The sequence below is a fragment of the Adiantum capillus-veneris genome, chromosome 15 (assembly GCF_014529385.1).
Source record: "Adiantum capillus-veneris isolate H3 chromosome 15, ASM1452938v2, whole genome shotgun sequence".
Taxonomy (NCBI): Eukaryota; Viridiplantae; Streptophyta; class Polypodiopsida; order Polypodiales; family Pteridaceae; genus Adiantum; species Adiantum capillus-veneris.
The window spans coordinates 43,902,587-43,918,043 of record NC_140945.1 but is presented as its reverse complement, the minus strand read 5'-3'; the positions used below and the strand labels follow the sequence as shown (position 1 = coordinate 43,918,043).

Genomic DNA, 15,457 nt, shown 5'->3' with positions numbered 1-15,457 from the left:
GCCCCAGATACAGAAACTTCATCGAGCATGCAAGAGAATTTTCACAAGATAGATAGTTGGAGTGACAGGCACGCATACACCCTTTCCAGCTGTAACCTATATATATGGAGAGATTAACACTGATTTCATCGTGTGTCCACGGACCACAGTCTACAGATAACATGGAAAACCTCAACTTGCCTTTGAAGGCAACTTGGCTTCGTTACGCATCCACCCTAAATCATCGATGCAGTTCATAGTCACCTACTCATCACCCAGATTTCGCATCCTCTTTCGATGTAAGGACGTCCCTGTTTTTTGCAGCTTGAATGAAGTTCAAACCGTTGAGCAAAAAAGTTTCCTGCCAACAGAAATATATGCAATATGCAGTTCCATTAAAAAGCAGATCGTCAATGAACTTTATAGACAAGCTTCTGGTCTCATCAAGCACCGACTGGAGGCCAAGGAATGTTCTTTTGTATGCATGTACCTGTTTTTTGTGGAATATCAATGATCACACAAGAAATAGCCAAAAGGCTAACAAAGCAGAGCCTGCTTAAGAAATGCTGCAGCTTTGCATCCTTCTAATTGTACTGCACGCTCAAATGTCAATCTTCCCAGCTCCACATGTTCCCATTTACAGCAAGCACCTAGAAGACTGCTTTGCAAATGCCCTACAACAAATTTAACAAATTTCACTCGCATCAACCCAGCGGCTACGTCCTGGCTCCTTTAAAGCAGTATTTTACACTCTCATAAGTTCAATGTTCACTGAAGCCAACGGATATAGAGAGAAATAAATAGAGAGAGAGAGTGAGAAGATCGACACAGTACTGGGGACCAGAAGATGGGTTGGTCCCCCCCCCCTTAAAGAGAATTCTTTATTAGGGAGAATCTTTTTACAAGCACAAGAACCGGAGAAAACCCCTCCGTTCTAAATCTCTGACTCGATGGTCTTTCCTTCCCGTAAGGGAAATCCGAGAGACAAGCTCTCAATCCTTTTTCCGTCTGTACTCGGAGTTGAGACTCCGCAGACAATTTCCGAATTCCGTTTCCGGAATTCCAAAGCGTAGGCCGAAGCCTTCTCGCTTCTCCTTCGCGATGAAGTACCTACAAACACACACGCAAACACACGACAACAATTCGTATGGCGAATCCACAATAGATACCTGTCGCTCTTGCGCGGGAAAAGCGACTTCCGTGCTTCGTAGTATCGCGATCTGTTGCGTTATCTGGCGGCAGAGTCTTCTCTTGCTGGCGTTGGTGACCTCCTTTCAGTGAGGGCATGTGGTGCTTTTATAGATCCTTGACCACGGCACAAATAGTTGCTCGCGAAGAGATCGCGGCCGGGGTTTTTTTATTTTCGTTTTTTTTTTTCCTGTTCTACCCGAAATAGCGAGAGAGAATTCGCTGGCTGATCTGTTGCCTTATTTATCAGATGGCTGCCCACTTATTAAATGGACGGCCGACGTATTTTAAATAGAGTCTGAATCTGCCCAAAAACTCAATAAAACCTTATAAGTTAAAAACAATGCTTTCACAGCACTTCCCAGGCGTCCCTGGATGCAACCACATGCACGAATGCAATGCAAACATAGATTCCTCGCGGAAAAGCGTCTGCTCTTCCCGAAAAACTCGTTAAAATATTCCGCTTTTTGAGAAAAGCTTCTCAGAACCCATCTTTATTCTTGTGCTTGCGTCTTTACGCGTATTCCTCTTTCCAGTTCGGATTTCCTCTCGACTATGGATATCCCCTTTCTGATGCACCCGTCACCCACCTTGTGACGCATCAGGAATACCCATCACCTAGTCCTTTCCTACCGAACTTACGGTACAATCCCCTTCACGATGCTCTATGTCACCCATCCTATGACGCATCAGAGATGTCCGTTCCCGGATGGTCGGATACTTCTTCCCGATGCTCCCTGTCACCCATCCGATGTGACGCATCTAAAGTACCCGTTCTTGGTGGCCTTACAGATATTCCCATTCACAGTGCTCCCGTCATTACTTTGAATGACGCACTAGGAATACTCTGTACTCGGATGTCTCCAGTGAGAAAAACCCTCTCACTTAAAATTCCAATAATTCATTTAGAATTAGTTTCTTGGTGTTCCAAGCAAGAAAACCCTCTCACTTATAAATCCAATAATTCATTCAAAATTATTTTTCTGTCAAATAAAGCCAATTTAGCAACATCCCTCTCACTTATAAACAGTTGTCCTCAACTGTAGAGGTCGAAATGAACTGCCGGGGAGAAATTGGAAAGATTCCAAACCTTGCTCAATGGTGAGTTGAGCTAGTCCTTTCTCAAAAGAGAACTTAAAAATAGAAATTCAATAAATCAATACTTACCTTACCGGTTCATGTCATTCCTCTAGTACCTCGAGGATATCCTTCACCAATCATCAAACTTACGAGCCATGTAAGAACTAATCATTCACGTCTTTCCAACAGATCGGAAGTTTTCCTTATCCGAGAATCTGTTAGCTCAATTCCACCTTCTCAATTCCGACAAGAATAATCCTCCTAGAAATCAATCTAGGTCTATGTCCTTGCGCATAATCCTGCATTGTTAGTCCTGAGGATATTAAACCTCTTGTGTTGTCACAAACGGGAGCGCACACGAACAATCAACAAGATGAAAATAAATAATCTTTCAACTAAACAAAGTTGAGGGAGAAGTTCGACACAGTATTTGGGACCAGAAGATGGGTTGGTCCCCCCCCTTAAAGAGAATCCTTTATTAGGGAGAATCTTTCTACAAGCACAAGAACCGGAGAAAAACCCCTCCGTTCTAAATCTCTGACTCAATGGTCGTTCCTTCCCGTAAGGGAAATCCGAGAGACGAGCTCTCAATCCTTTTTCCGTCTGTACTCGAAGTCGAGACTCCGCAGACAATTTCCGAATTCCGTTCCCGGAATTCCCAAGCGTAGGGCCGAAGCCTTCTCGCTTCTCCTTCGCGATGAAGTACCTGCAAACACACACACAAACACGCGACAACAATTTGTATGGCGAATCCACAATAGATACCTGTCGCTCTTGCACGGGAAAAGCGACTTCCGTGCTTCGTAGTCTCGCGATCTCTTGCGGTAGAGTCTTCTCTTGCTGACATTGGTAACCTCCCTTTCAGTGAGGGCATGTGGTGCTTTTATAGCTCCTTGGCCACGGCACGAATAGTTGCTCGCGTAGAGATCGCGGCCGTTTTTTTTTTTTTTTTTTTTTTTTTTTTTGCGCTGCTTTACCCCAAATAGAGAGAGAGAATTCGCTGGCTGGTTTTGTTGCTTTATTTTCTAATAAGTGGGGCCGGCATATTTTTAAAATTGGTCTCAACCTGTTCAAAAACTCAATAAAACCTTATAAGTTAAAAACAATGCCTTGCACAACATTTCCCAGGCGTCCCTGGATGCAACCACATGCACGAATGCAATGCAAACATAGATTCCTTGCGGGAAAGCGTCTGCTCTTCCCGGAAAACTCGTTAAAATATTACGCTTTTTAAGAAAAGCTTCTTTGAACCCATCTTTATTCTTGTGCTTGCGTCTTTTCGCGTATTCCTCTTTCCAGTTCGGGTTTCCTGCCAGACCCACGAGATATTCCCTTTCCGATGCTCCCGTCACCCCATCACGTGACGCATCAGGAATATTCGTTTCCCGGTCTCTCCCACCGAACTAACGATAAAACCCCTTCGCGATGCTTAATGTCACGCATCATATGACGCATCAGAGTTTTCCGTTCCTGATGGCTTTTAATAATTCCAGTAGATCTACAGTTCCTAACCTTACGGTTCAAGTGCACATCTCTAAATATCCTAATTTCAATAAAAAGAAATTACTCGAGAAAATAAGAAAATAGTCTATTTAGCAACATCCCTCTGGCTTCTAAACAGTTGTCCTCAACTGTAGTGTTTGTACATATCCTTCCAGAACATCGGGATAGGGTGCTAATTCCTGCTCGGTCATCCACTGAGCATCTAGAGTTGAATAATTCTTAAACTTTACCAAATACTTCCGTGTAATCTTCCCGAACTTAAGTGGCCGCTCCTGATGATGAATGATATGTTCCGATTGGAGTATTTCTTCCGTTTCCTCAACCTCAGGAGGTTCCTCAGCAATAGGCTGACTTAGAGGAGGTCCGACATATGGCCGGAGTAAACTAACATGGAAAGCATTGTGGATCTTCCAATTAGATGGTAAGTCTAATCGGAACGTCACATCGTTCACTTGGTCAATTATCTTAAACGGCCCATAATAGCGATTGGAAAGTTTTACCACTTTCCCTTTCTGAGTCGCTTGTTTCTTTAGTCTTGCCTTCTCAAACTTGAGTAGGACTAATTGACCGACTGTTATGTCCAGATTCCTTCTATGCTTGTCCGCAGCTTTCTTATGTTTTTCCTGAGAGCGTAAAATTGCTCTCTTAACTTGCCCGTAGGCCGTGTCCAAATCTCGGACAAACTCATCTGCTGCAAAAATCTTATCCTTAGTGACAAGGATCGGTGGAAGTAAAGGCTTACCATAAAGAATCTCAAAAGGTGCTTTCCCCGTAGACGAATGTACGGTATTGTTATACGCGTACTCAACAAGGGGCAAATACTTCTCCCAGTCAGACTGTCTTTCTGACACATAAGATTTCAGCATATCCAATACTGTGGAATTAGCGATCTCACTTTGCCCATTCGTTTGAGGATGATATGCAGAAGAAAAATTCAACTTTGTGCCAAGGTTATCAAACAAGGCACGCCAAAAGTTGCCTGTCATGCGAGGATCTCGATCACTCACAATAGACTTGGGCAGCCCATGATGCTTAAAGATCTGTGCTACAAAAATTCTAGCCATATGGTCTGCTTTGATTGTTTTCTTAACTGGAATAAAGTGAGCTTGCTTGCTAAATCTGTCCACGATAGTCCAGATCGCATCATTTCCAGTTTGAGTCTTTGGGAGATCCATAATAAAATCCATGGCAATACTCTCCCAGGGTTGATCAGGCACAGGTAAAGGTTGGAGTAACCCAGGCGTCTTATGCCGATCATACTTTACTTTTTGGCAAACCAAGCATTCCCTGACATATTGATCAATGTCTGCTTTAAGGCTTGGCCAAAAGAAATATCTTTCCAATGCTAAGGTCGTAGGGAGAATTCCCCGATGACCTACATATGGTGAAGCATGTGCTTCTTCCATGATTTTCTTTCTCAATGGTTCTGCCACGCAAATTGCTTGGTGGTGATAGAGGTAACCATCCCGAATAGAATAGGGATATTCATCCTCTCCGTTCTGTAATTTATTCCAAGTGGAGGAGAAGTCTGGGTCATTCGGATACAACTCTGGAAGTGATTCCAATTCTTGGTGATACACAGAAGTAACTGCGTTCACCCTAGGCCGTCTAGACAATGCGTCTGCAGCCACATTCTTACTCCCAGCCGTATGGAGGATCTGGAAGTGAAACATGGACAAAAAGTTGGCCCATCTCATTTGCTTCTCAGATAATTTCCGTTGCATAAGAAAATACCGCAAACTCTGGTGATCGGTTTTGATCACAAAATCCGCTCCTAGAAGATAATGCTTCGAGGTAGACAAGGCGTGGATCACAGCCATAAGTTCCTTCTCGTAGATCGAGGCATGCAATTTTGCATCCTTAAGTCGTCTACTTTCATAAGCCACTGCATGGGCTTCTTGGTTAAGCATTGCACCGATGCAATCACCTGAAGCATCGCAATGAACCTCGAATGGTTTCCTTAAGTCTGGCACTATCAAAATAGGTCCATGGCTTAATAGGTACTTTAGCCTACCAAAGGCACCTTGTTGTCTCGATCCCCACCTGAAAGGGATCTTTTTCCTTGTTAGGTCATGAAGTGGTCTTGCTACTTGAGCAAAGCCTCGAATAAACCTCCGATAGTAAGAACACAATCCCAGAAAACTTCGTACATCATGTACCGTAGTGGGAGTTGGCCAATCTTGCACGACTTGGATCTTTGCGGGATCCATTTTCACTTGGTTGTGTGAGACTATATGGCCGAGATAGTGTATCTCAGTGAGGAAGAACTCACTCTTCTTTGCATTCACATGCAACTCATGCTTTCGCAATTCCCGAAACACTATATCCAAGTGCTTCCGATGTTCCTCCTCGGTCTTTGAAAAGACGAGTATGTCATCAAAGAACACTCCTGTGAAAGCTCGGTGTGGGCTGAAAATTCGGTCCATCATTCGATTGAATGTGGCAGGAGCATTGGTCAAGCCAAACGGCATTACCAAAAAGTCATGAAGTCCAAAAGTGGTGCGAAAGGCAGTCTTATGGACATCTTCAGGGGCTATGCGTATCTGATGATACCTGCTTTTTAAGTCAATGCGACTAAAGATACTTGCTCCCTGCAGCTTATCGAGAATATCATCAATCCGGGGTATTGGAAAGCGATTCTTGATAGTGATCTTGTTTAGAGATCGATAATCTATGCACATTCGAAACATGCAGTCTTTCTTCTGCACTAGTAGAACTGGAGAGCAGTAAGGCGAAGTACTTGGTCGTACTAGACCTTTTTCCAGAAGCTCGTTGACTTGCTTCAAAATTTCCTCTTGCTGAGCAAGACTAACCCGATAAGGGGGTAGGTTTGGGGGAGAGCTACCTGGTACAAGATCAATGCGATGATCTTCCGGACGTTCCGAAGGTAGCTTGTCTGGTAGAGTATCCGTGAAACAATCTTTATACTTTTCAAGAAATTGAAAACGTTTAATTTCCAAACTAGAGAGCGAACCCTCATTAGTTTTATCTCTTTCACGTGCGAAAATCAAGTAAGCAAAAACGCACTTCTTTATTTCCTTCTTAATGGAGATATGGCTTACAATAGGGAATAGCCAATCCCCTGCATCAGCAAAAATTTTAATTTTCTTGCCCTCATGCTCAAAAGCGAGGGTCTTTTCTACATAATCTGGGACCGGTTGCATATGGTAATGCCATGGCATACCCAAGATGATATCACATCCCTCAATAGGTGCCATCAAAAAGCATTCGCGGTCCTTGTATTCACCAATCCGGAGATTGAGTTGTCCTTGCACGGGAGTTGCATTGGTGGTCAACCCCTCAAATGCCGATCCGGAAGTGACTGGAGTTCCAAGCTGAGCCGGTGTAAGGCCCAAACATTCTGCAGTTTCCAGTGAAATGAAGTTGTCCGTCGATCCAGGGTCGTAGAGGATCAACACCCACTGGTTATTCACAGATCCCCAGCCTTTAAAGAGCTGGCGCTTCCCTTTCTCGGTTTCTGTATTCCCTTGCACATCAGGAATGGAATTCAAGCTCGGTGGAGCGGGTTCCTTCTTCGATTGTTCCCTCTTCGAAGATGCTCGTTCCTGCCGTTGCTGCCGAACAGGGCAGTCGGGCTTCATGTGTCCTTTTTCACCATAGTAGAAGCACCTTCCTTGCTCTTTGAAGGTTTGTACTTGGTTTGGTGTGAGATACTTAAGCCGTTTTCCAGTACCCTCTGGCTTCTTAGGCTCATCCGGATCCTCTGGGGAACGCTTTTTGCCTTGGTTGCCATGGTCATCATAGACCGCTCTTTGCCTTGCACGGTATGTGCTATGTTCCATCCGTCTGGGGGTACCAGTGGAATGTAAATCCTCGGCAATGATTGCCGACTCCATCATCCGCTGAAGGGTGTCATGTGGGTACACCTTCATGCTCTTCCGAAGTGGTGGTTGAAGACCTGCTTCAAACTTTCGCATCTTCTCTTCGTCGGAAATCTTCATAAAAGGCGTAACTTTTAGAAGAACCGACCAAAACTTGTCAACATAAGCCGTGACTTTCTCTTGTTCCTTCTGGGCGAGCCAGTCCCATTCCTTCCGAATGTCCTTCTCGAAATCCGGTGGAAGAAATTGTTCATAGAATTCAGCTTTGAATTGAGCCCAGGTTCTGGCTTGAGTACCTTCCAGAATTTTGGCTAGCCACCAGTTGCTTGCAGTCTCCTTGAGATGCATCCCAACATGACGCAACTTGGATTTTTCTGTGAAGTTTCCGTTGGCACAAGCAACTTCAAACTGCCTGATGAAAGACAGTGCCTTGGAGATATCTCTCCATCTTGTGTAGTTATCAAACTTCACATCCTTGTCACCGGATTTGAAAATGCGCATCTTGCGGTGACGTCTGCGGTTATCCCTCTTGAACTGGGGCTTCTCTTTAGTAGCATGTAGGGAAGTAGTAGGAGTTTTCTTCTTGGGAGAAGATTTAGATACTGTATGAGAAGTAGATGTAGTAGTATAATCAGGAGAGTATGATGGAGAAGAGATAGAGATATCCTTGCTTTCATTAAGCAGAGAGAGTTCTTTTTCCTGGCCCTTGCTCTTAGAAGGCCGTTTGTCCTGATCCGGAGATCCCTTGTGCGTTTCGGCACCTTTTTCCGCACCATCCACCTGTTGGTTGCTTCCATTAACAGGATTTTCCTGACGCCCATCGGCATCCGTTCCTTGTGGCTTCTTGATTCCGTTCAAAGCCTTTTGGACAGCCGGTAACGAAATGAGTTGTTGCAATTCCGCGAGTTGGGCTCGCACTTGCTGAAGTTCGTCTTCACCGGTTCTTCCGTGGCTTGTCATGGTTCTTCACGTTCCTTCCCGGAATTGTCCTTCTTTGCAGAGAAAGAGAGGAATCCGAGCTCTGATACCACTGTCACAAACGGGAGCGCACACGAATAATCAACAAGATGAAAATAAATAATCTATCAACTAAACAAAGTTGAGGGAGAAGTTCGACACAGTATTTGGGACCAAAAGATGGGCTGGTCCCCCCCCTTAAAGAGAATCCTTTATTAGGGAGAATCTTTCTACAAGCACAAGAACCGGAAAAAAACCCCTCCGTTCTAAACCTCTGACTCAATGGTCGTTCCTTCCCGTAAGGGAAATCCGAGAGACGAGCTCTCAATCCTTTTTCCGTCTGTACTCGGAGTCGAGACTCCGCAAACAATTTCCGAATTCCGTTCCCGGAATTCCCAAGCGTAGGGCCGAAGCCTTCTCGCTTCTCCTTCGCGATGAAGTACCTGCAAACACACACACAAACACGCGACAACAATTTGTATGGCGAATCCACAATAGATACCTGTCGCTCTTGCACGGGAAAAGCGACTTCCGTGCTTCGTAGTCTCGCGATCTCTTGCGGTAGAGTCTTCTCTTGCTGACGTTGGTAACCTCCCTTTCAGTGAGGGCATGTGGTGCTTTTATAGCTCCTTGGCCACGGCACGAATAGCTGCTCGCGTAGAGATCGCGGTCGTTTTTTTTATTTTTATTTTTTTTATTTTTATTTTTTTGCGCTGCTTTACCCGAAATAGGGAGAGAGAATTCGCTGGCTGGTTTTGTTGCTTTATTTTCTAAGTGGCTGCCCACTTATTAAGTGGGCGGCCGGCATAGTTTTAAAATTGGTCTGAACCTGTTCAAGAACTCAATAAAACCTTATAAGTTAAAAACAATGCCTTGCAGAACATTTCCCAGGCGTCCCTGGATGCAACCACATGCACGAATGCAATGCAAACATAGATTCCTTGCGGGAAGGCGTTTGCTCTTCCAGAAAACTCGTTAAAATATTCCGCTTTTTAAGAAAAGCTTCTCTGAACCCATCTTTATTCTTGTGCTTGCGTCTTTACGCGTATTCCTCTTTCCAGTTCGGGTTTCCTGCCAGACCCACGAGATATTCCCTTTCCGATGCTCCCGTCACCCCATCACGTGACGCATCAGGAATATTCGTTTCCCGGTCTCTTCCACCGAACTAACGGTAAAACCCCTTCACGATGCTTAATGTCACCCATCATAGGACGCATCAGAGTTTTCCGTTCCTGATGGCTTTTAATAATTCCAGTAGATCTACAGTTCCTAACCTTACGGTTCAAGTGCACATCTCTAAATATCCTAATTTCAATAAAAAGAAATTACTCGAGAAAATAAGAAAATAGTCTATTTAGCAACATGTGTCCTCCCGCATATGGCATGTCGAGAGCATTAAGCTCATGTGAATCTTCCTGCGGTAGACAAAGTGTGTCATCTTACCAAAGTAAGTTCTTATTCCGAGCCTTTTGCTTTGGGTAGGCCAATTGTTCTGATCCAAAGTTTCCTTATTGGAGACTCTGTTAACTTGATTCCGTCTTCTCAAATTCGAGAAGAATAATCTTCCTAGAAATCAATCTAGGTATTTGTCCTTGCGCATAACCCTGCGCTGTTAGTCCAGAGGGTATAAAACCTCTTCTCCGTAGAGACTCAAAGTCCTTCTACCGAACACATCTCAAATAGAGATTCTCGTGTCGGAATATCCTTGCGCGCAAAAAGGCGCTGAAGAGAGTATATAACAAACTCCCATCGAGATCCTAAAAAGGAAGTTGGTTCATCTCATTCCGTTCAGCAGAAAAAAATTTGATTGGTAGATGACCCACCTTAGCATAGGTCTGCATCTTCGTGTGTTATCCATGTACCCAAAGGTGTACATAAGTTTCAATGAGCCTGGGAAATTACCTTCCCTTCGTAAGATCCTTAGAGCGAAGACGCTCAACCTGACGATCTCTTGGCTCAATCTTAGAGCAAAACCCGCTCATCAAATAAACTAGGATTTTAATCCTTGGATTCTTCGATCACAGGCCGTAGTCGTCGCTTGTTCCTTCCCTCGTAAAGAGAATATTCCTTCGCTTGTGCGAAAAGCACTTCCATATCTTCCCTTACCGGGTAGGGGGTGCGGGCTTAAAGAATATTCAAGCTTAATAAAAACTTTTCTTTGCTTGAAAGCTCAAAATGGTCCTTCATAATTTCCTACCCCTAGTAGCAGGTAATCTGTTCGAGAATTACCGGATACCAGATCAATAGTTGACCTTCCGGCTAGTTAAGCAAACCAATTCATCTCAGAAAACAATGTTTCAATTTGATCCTGTTGTCGTAAACACTCGAGAGTGAGTAGTCCCGGTTAGACATAACCATACCTCGTGCAAAAGAGCAAACAAGCACAATGCAGTTTATGATTTCCTCAAAGATGTAACTTTGATTAAAAACCTGCCCTCTCACTTGAAGTTCAAGGGTCTTCTATTTAAGAACTCAAGAGTTAGATTTAATTCCCTTACTCCCAACTTTCTGTGTTCAATGTTTTCCGTCCCACTACGAGGATTGGATTCTATGTACACTAAGGTGTACACTTTCAGCTTTGTATTGCTGACTCCACCATCTGCTGCAAAGTATCTTGCAGATGCATTTACAAAATTCAGGCGAAAGTCTTTCATTAAATTTGTTCCATCTTTCCTTCCTTAGAGAGGATCAAGAATGGAGCTACCTTGGCAAGAGTGAACTACTACTTGCTTTGACTCGCTCGTGTTCGTATTGGGCAAACCAATCCCAATCTTCTTGGATGCCTTCCTCAAAGCGTAGAGGAAAAAAATTTGTCCGAAAATTCAGCCTTGAATTAAATCCAAGTCTTGTTGTAAGTTCCTTGCAGAGCTTTGGTATACCACCAAGTACTTGCAATCCCCTTGAGGTGTTTGGTCACATGCCTCACCTTCGACGCTTCTCAGAAATTGCCGTTTGCAAAGGCAACTTCAAACTGTCGAATGAAAGCGGTAGCTTTCAGGGCATCTTCCGTTACGTCAAAAGTATCAAACTTGACCAGAGTGTTCTGAGGTCTAAAGACCTTCATATCCTTTCCGAAATGACAGGATTTCATGGCTAGTTCTGGATTGATGTTCATGGATATTTTCTGGATTCTGAAGGATCTCGAGCATTCCACTCCTTGGATTCTCTAGGTTCTTGAGCATCATGCTCTTGTCGCCTTCTCAGAGAATCCCAAGTCTTGTGTCGACTTCTTGCATAGAGAGAAAAAAAAAAATTCCAACTCTACGAGCTTTTCCTGCAGGACTTAGGTTTCCGCCTGCTTACTTCTCTCTTGGCTTGTCATGGCTTCTTCCCGTATCTTCCCAGAGTCGTCCTCCTTACAGAGAAAGAGAGGAGACCATGCTTGATACCACTGTCACAAACGGGAGCGCATAACAATATAGAATATACTCGGATAAATAGAATTTCACTTAATATTGAAGCCAACGGATATAGAGAGAAATAAATAGAGAGAGAGAGAGTGAGAAGATCAACACAATACTGGGGACCAAAAGATGGGCTGGTCCCCCCCCTTAAAGAGAATTCTTTATTAGGGAGAATCTTTTTACCAGCACAAGAACCGGAGAAAACCCCTCCATTCTAAATCTCTGCCTCGATGGTCGTTCCTTCCGGTAACGGAAATCTGAGAGACAAGCTCTTAATCCTTTTTCCGTCTGTACTCGGAGTTGAGACTCCGCAGACAATTTCCGAATTCCGTTTCCGGAATTCCAAAGCGTAGGCCAAAGCCTTCTCGCTTCTCCTTCGCGATGAAGTACCTACAAACACACACGCAAACACACGACAACAATTCGTATGGCGAATCCACAATAGATACCTGTCGCTCTTGCGCGGGAAAAGCGACTTCCGTGCTTCGTAGTATCGCGATCTCTTGCGTTATCTGGCGGCAAAGTCTTCTCTTGCTGGCGTTGGTGACCTCCTTCCAGTGAGGGCATGTGGTGCTTTTATAGCTCCTTGACCACGGCACAAATAGTTGCTCGCGAAGAGATCGCGGCCGGTTTTTTTTTTCGTTTTTTTTTCCTGTTCTACCCGAAATAGCGAGAGAGAATTCGCTGGCTGATCTATTGCCTTATTTATCAGATGGCTGCCCACTTATTAAATGGACGGCCGACGTATTTTAAAAATAGTCTGAATCTGCCCAAAAACTCAATAAAACCTTATAAGTTAAAAACAATGCTTTCACAGCACTTCCCAGGCGTCCCTGGATGCAACCACATGCACGAATGCAATGCAAACATAGATTCCTCGCGGAAAAGCATCTGCTCTTCCCGAAAAACTCGTTAAAATATTCCGCTTTTTAAGAAAAGCTTCTCAGAACCCATCTTTATTCTTGTGCTTGCGTCTTTACGCGTATTCCTCTTTCCGGTTCGGATTTCCTCTCGACTATGGATATCCCCTTTCTGATGCACCCGTCACCCACCTTGTGACGCATCAGGAATACCCATCACCTAGTCCTTTCCTACCGAACTTACGGTACAATCCCCTTCACGATGCTCTATGTCACCCATCCTATGATGCATCAGAGATGTCCGTTCCCGGATGGTCGGATACTTCTTCCCGATGCTCCCTGTCACCCATCCGATGTGACGCATCTGAAGTACCCGTTCTTGGTGGCCTTACAGATATTCCCGTTCACAGTGCTCCCGTCATTACTTTGAATGACGGGAATACTCTGTACTCGGATGTCTCCAGTGAGAAAAACCCTCTCACTTAAAATTCCAATAATTCATTTAGAATTAGTTTCTTGGTGTTCCAAGCAAGAAAACCCTCTCACTTACAAATCCAATAATTCATTCAGAATTATTTTTCTGTCAAATAAAGCCAATTTAGCAACAACATTTGGAGTAGAGCCGTCCTTCGCGTTGATTAAAAACAGCCCAGAACTTCTGAGCCCTGCCCCTGGAGTAAAGCCCTCGCTTCACATCTATAGAAAACAGCTCTTGCTAAGTTGTTTGCCCAAAACTTCCTACAATGGTTGCATTTTAAGGGACTGCCTTCCCGACGCGAAGGTCATCAAAACTTCCGCGCTTTCGTGAACACAGCAAATTGGAAATACATAAAGCACTACCACGCACATCTTCTCTGAACCACTTCTAACTGACACAAGTCCTGACTAGGAATCTCGTCATGAATTCATTTGCACATGTCTATGACGTTTTGCATAATGCAACATGCCTTCAAGATGCAAGACTACGATACCACATTTGTAGTGGAGCCCTAACTTTGAACCAATTGAAAACAGCCCAGAACTAAGCTCTGTCCGTGGAGTTATGCCTGTTGGGTTAAAGGCCTAAATAACCCCTTTTTGTACATTTTTATACTTTGTCCAGGTTCATATTGAACCTGGACACATTTTTTAAAGCTCACGTTTTTGGGGAAAACTCAATAAGTGAGTTTTGGGTTTTCCCACTTTTATTATAAGTAACCTTTAAAAAATGTGTCCAGGTTCATATTGAACCTGGACAAAGTATAAAAATGTACAAAAAGGGGTTATTTAGGCCTTTAACCCAACAAAGCCCTCACTTGGGATCCATTGAAAACAGCACTCGGGAAGGAGAGGACCCCTCGCTTCACATCCACTGAAAAAAGCCAGATGCCTTCAAGATGCAAGAGCATAGGATACAACATCTGGAGCGGAGCCCGTGCTTTGTACTGCTTGAAAATAGCCTAGATCTTTCAAGCCCTGCCCCTGCCCTCGCTTTGCATCCATTGAAAACAGCTCTCACCAAAGAGAGAAGCCCTCGCTTCGAATGCATTGAGAACAGCCCAAAACTTTGTGCAAAGGTTGCATTCGAAGAGACCACATTCCAGACGCAAAGCTCATCAAAACTTTTTGCACTTTCATGGGGACGGCACATTGGGGCACACATTTCAACCGGAGCACTATCAGCACAACATATTTTCTGACCCTGACTAGCAATCTCAGCATGAATCCTATTATACATGCCTATGACGTCCTACATGATGGAACGTGCCTTCAAGATGCAAGCATAGGATGTCACATCTGGAGTGGAGCCTCGCTTTGCATCATTTAATAACAGCGTGGAGCTTCCGAGTCCTACCCCGCAGTAAAGCCCTAGCTTCGCATTTGACACAAGATGATGACGGGCATGGCTCACCATACCCATCTAGACAGAGGAGAGCCAATCAAATGTCAAACCCAAAGAACAAATTCGGTGCCAGGCAAAAAGTGAAACGCGGCACGACTTCCAGATGCTGACATGGCAGGCATATGGTGAAAATTTTGGAAAATATAATCTCCGAAGACTAAAATCAGCTAGACCCGGAGAAACCTACTGATCAACCAAGGGCTAAGGAACATAACCGGAGAATTCCGGTTCATGAAAATCCTAAAGCCATTTCCAAGAAGCATTCTCGACACCACAAGAAGAAGATCTTCAAGGCTGGGGACAAAGACATCAAATTCAAGTACTATAATGGAAGAAGGGTAATAAATAAAGCTTTCACTTCTTTTCACCAACTTGAAATAGCCTTTGCAAAAGACAATTCCCAAGTTACGACATGTTATTCTGTATCCTTAACTGGTGGCTTGTGACTATCCTTGAAGCGCATAAACCTAAAGATTGGGAATACTCCAAAAAGCACTTTTATGCTCAGTTCCTTCACCTTAACAAAAGTAGTCTTCAGATCTTGTACAACATGATATGCTTTAAAAATCTTGTCCTTGGTGTTCAATAGACACAAAACCTTTTTGCGACCCTCAACAATCTCAAATGTTTTCCCCATTGAAGTATGAACAGTGTCTTTGTAAGCAAGCTCCACCAATGGTAAATACTTCTCCTACTTAAGACTTATTTTAGGAGATATAGCACTTCAACGAGTCTATAACCATTAAGTTGGTTATCTCTAAC

At 43.9% G+C, this 15,457-nt stretch overlaps 1 protein-coding gene across 3 annotated transcripts in view; it reads right to left on the bottom strand.

The window, feature by feature from the left end:
- Positions 1-163: 163 nt before the first annotated feature.
- The window catches only part of LOC147440588 (uncharacterized), a 51,569-nt gene continuing 36,275 nt past the window's right edge, over positions 164-15,457 (bottom strand). Inside the window, exons 2-3 of one of the 3 annotated variants that reach the window (XR_015190423.1) lie at positions 470-653; positions 164-340 (exon numbers count right to left, since the gene is read on the bottom strand). The gene's annotated coding sequence lies outside the window, so the exon portion shown is untranslated. Of the gene's footprint in view, positions 654-15,457 lie in introns of all 3 variants that reach the window. The other 2 variants (XM_086530305.1, XM_086530308.1) reach the window with 2 other exon arrangements.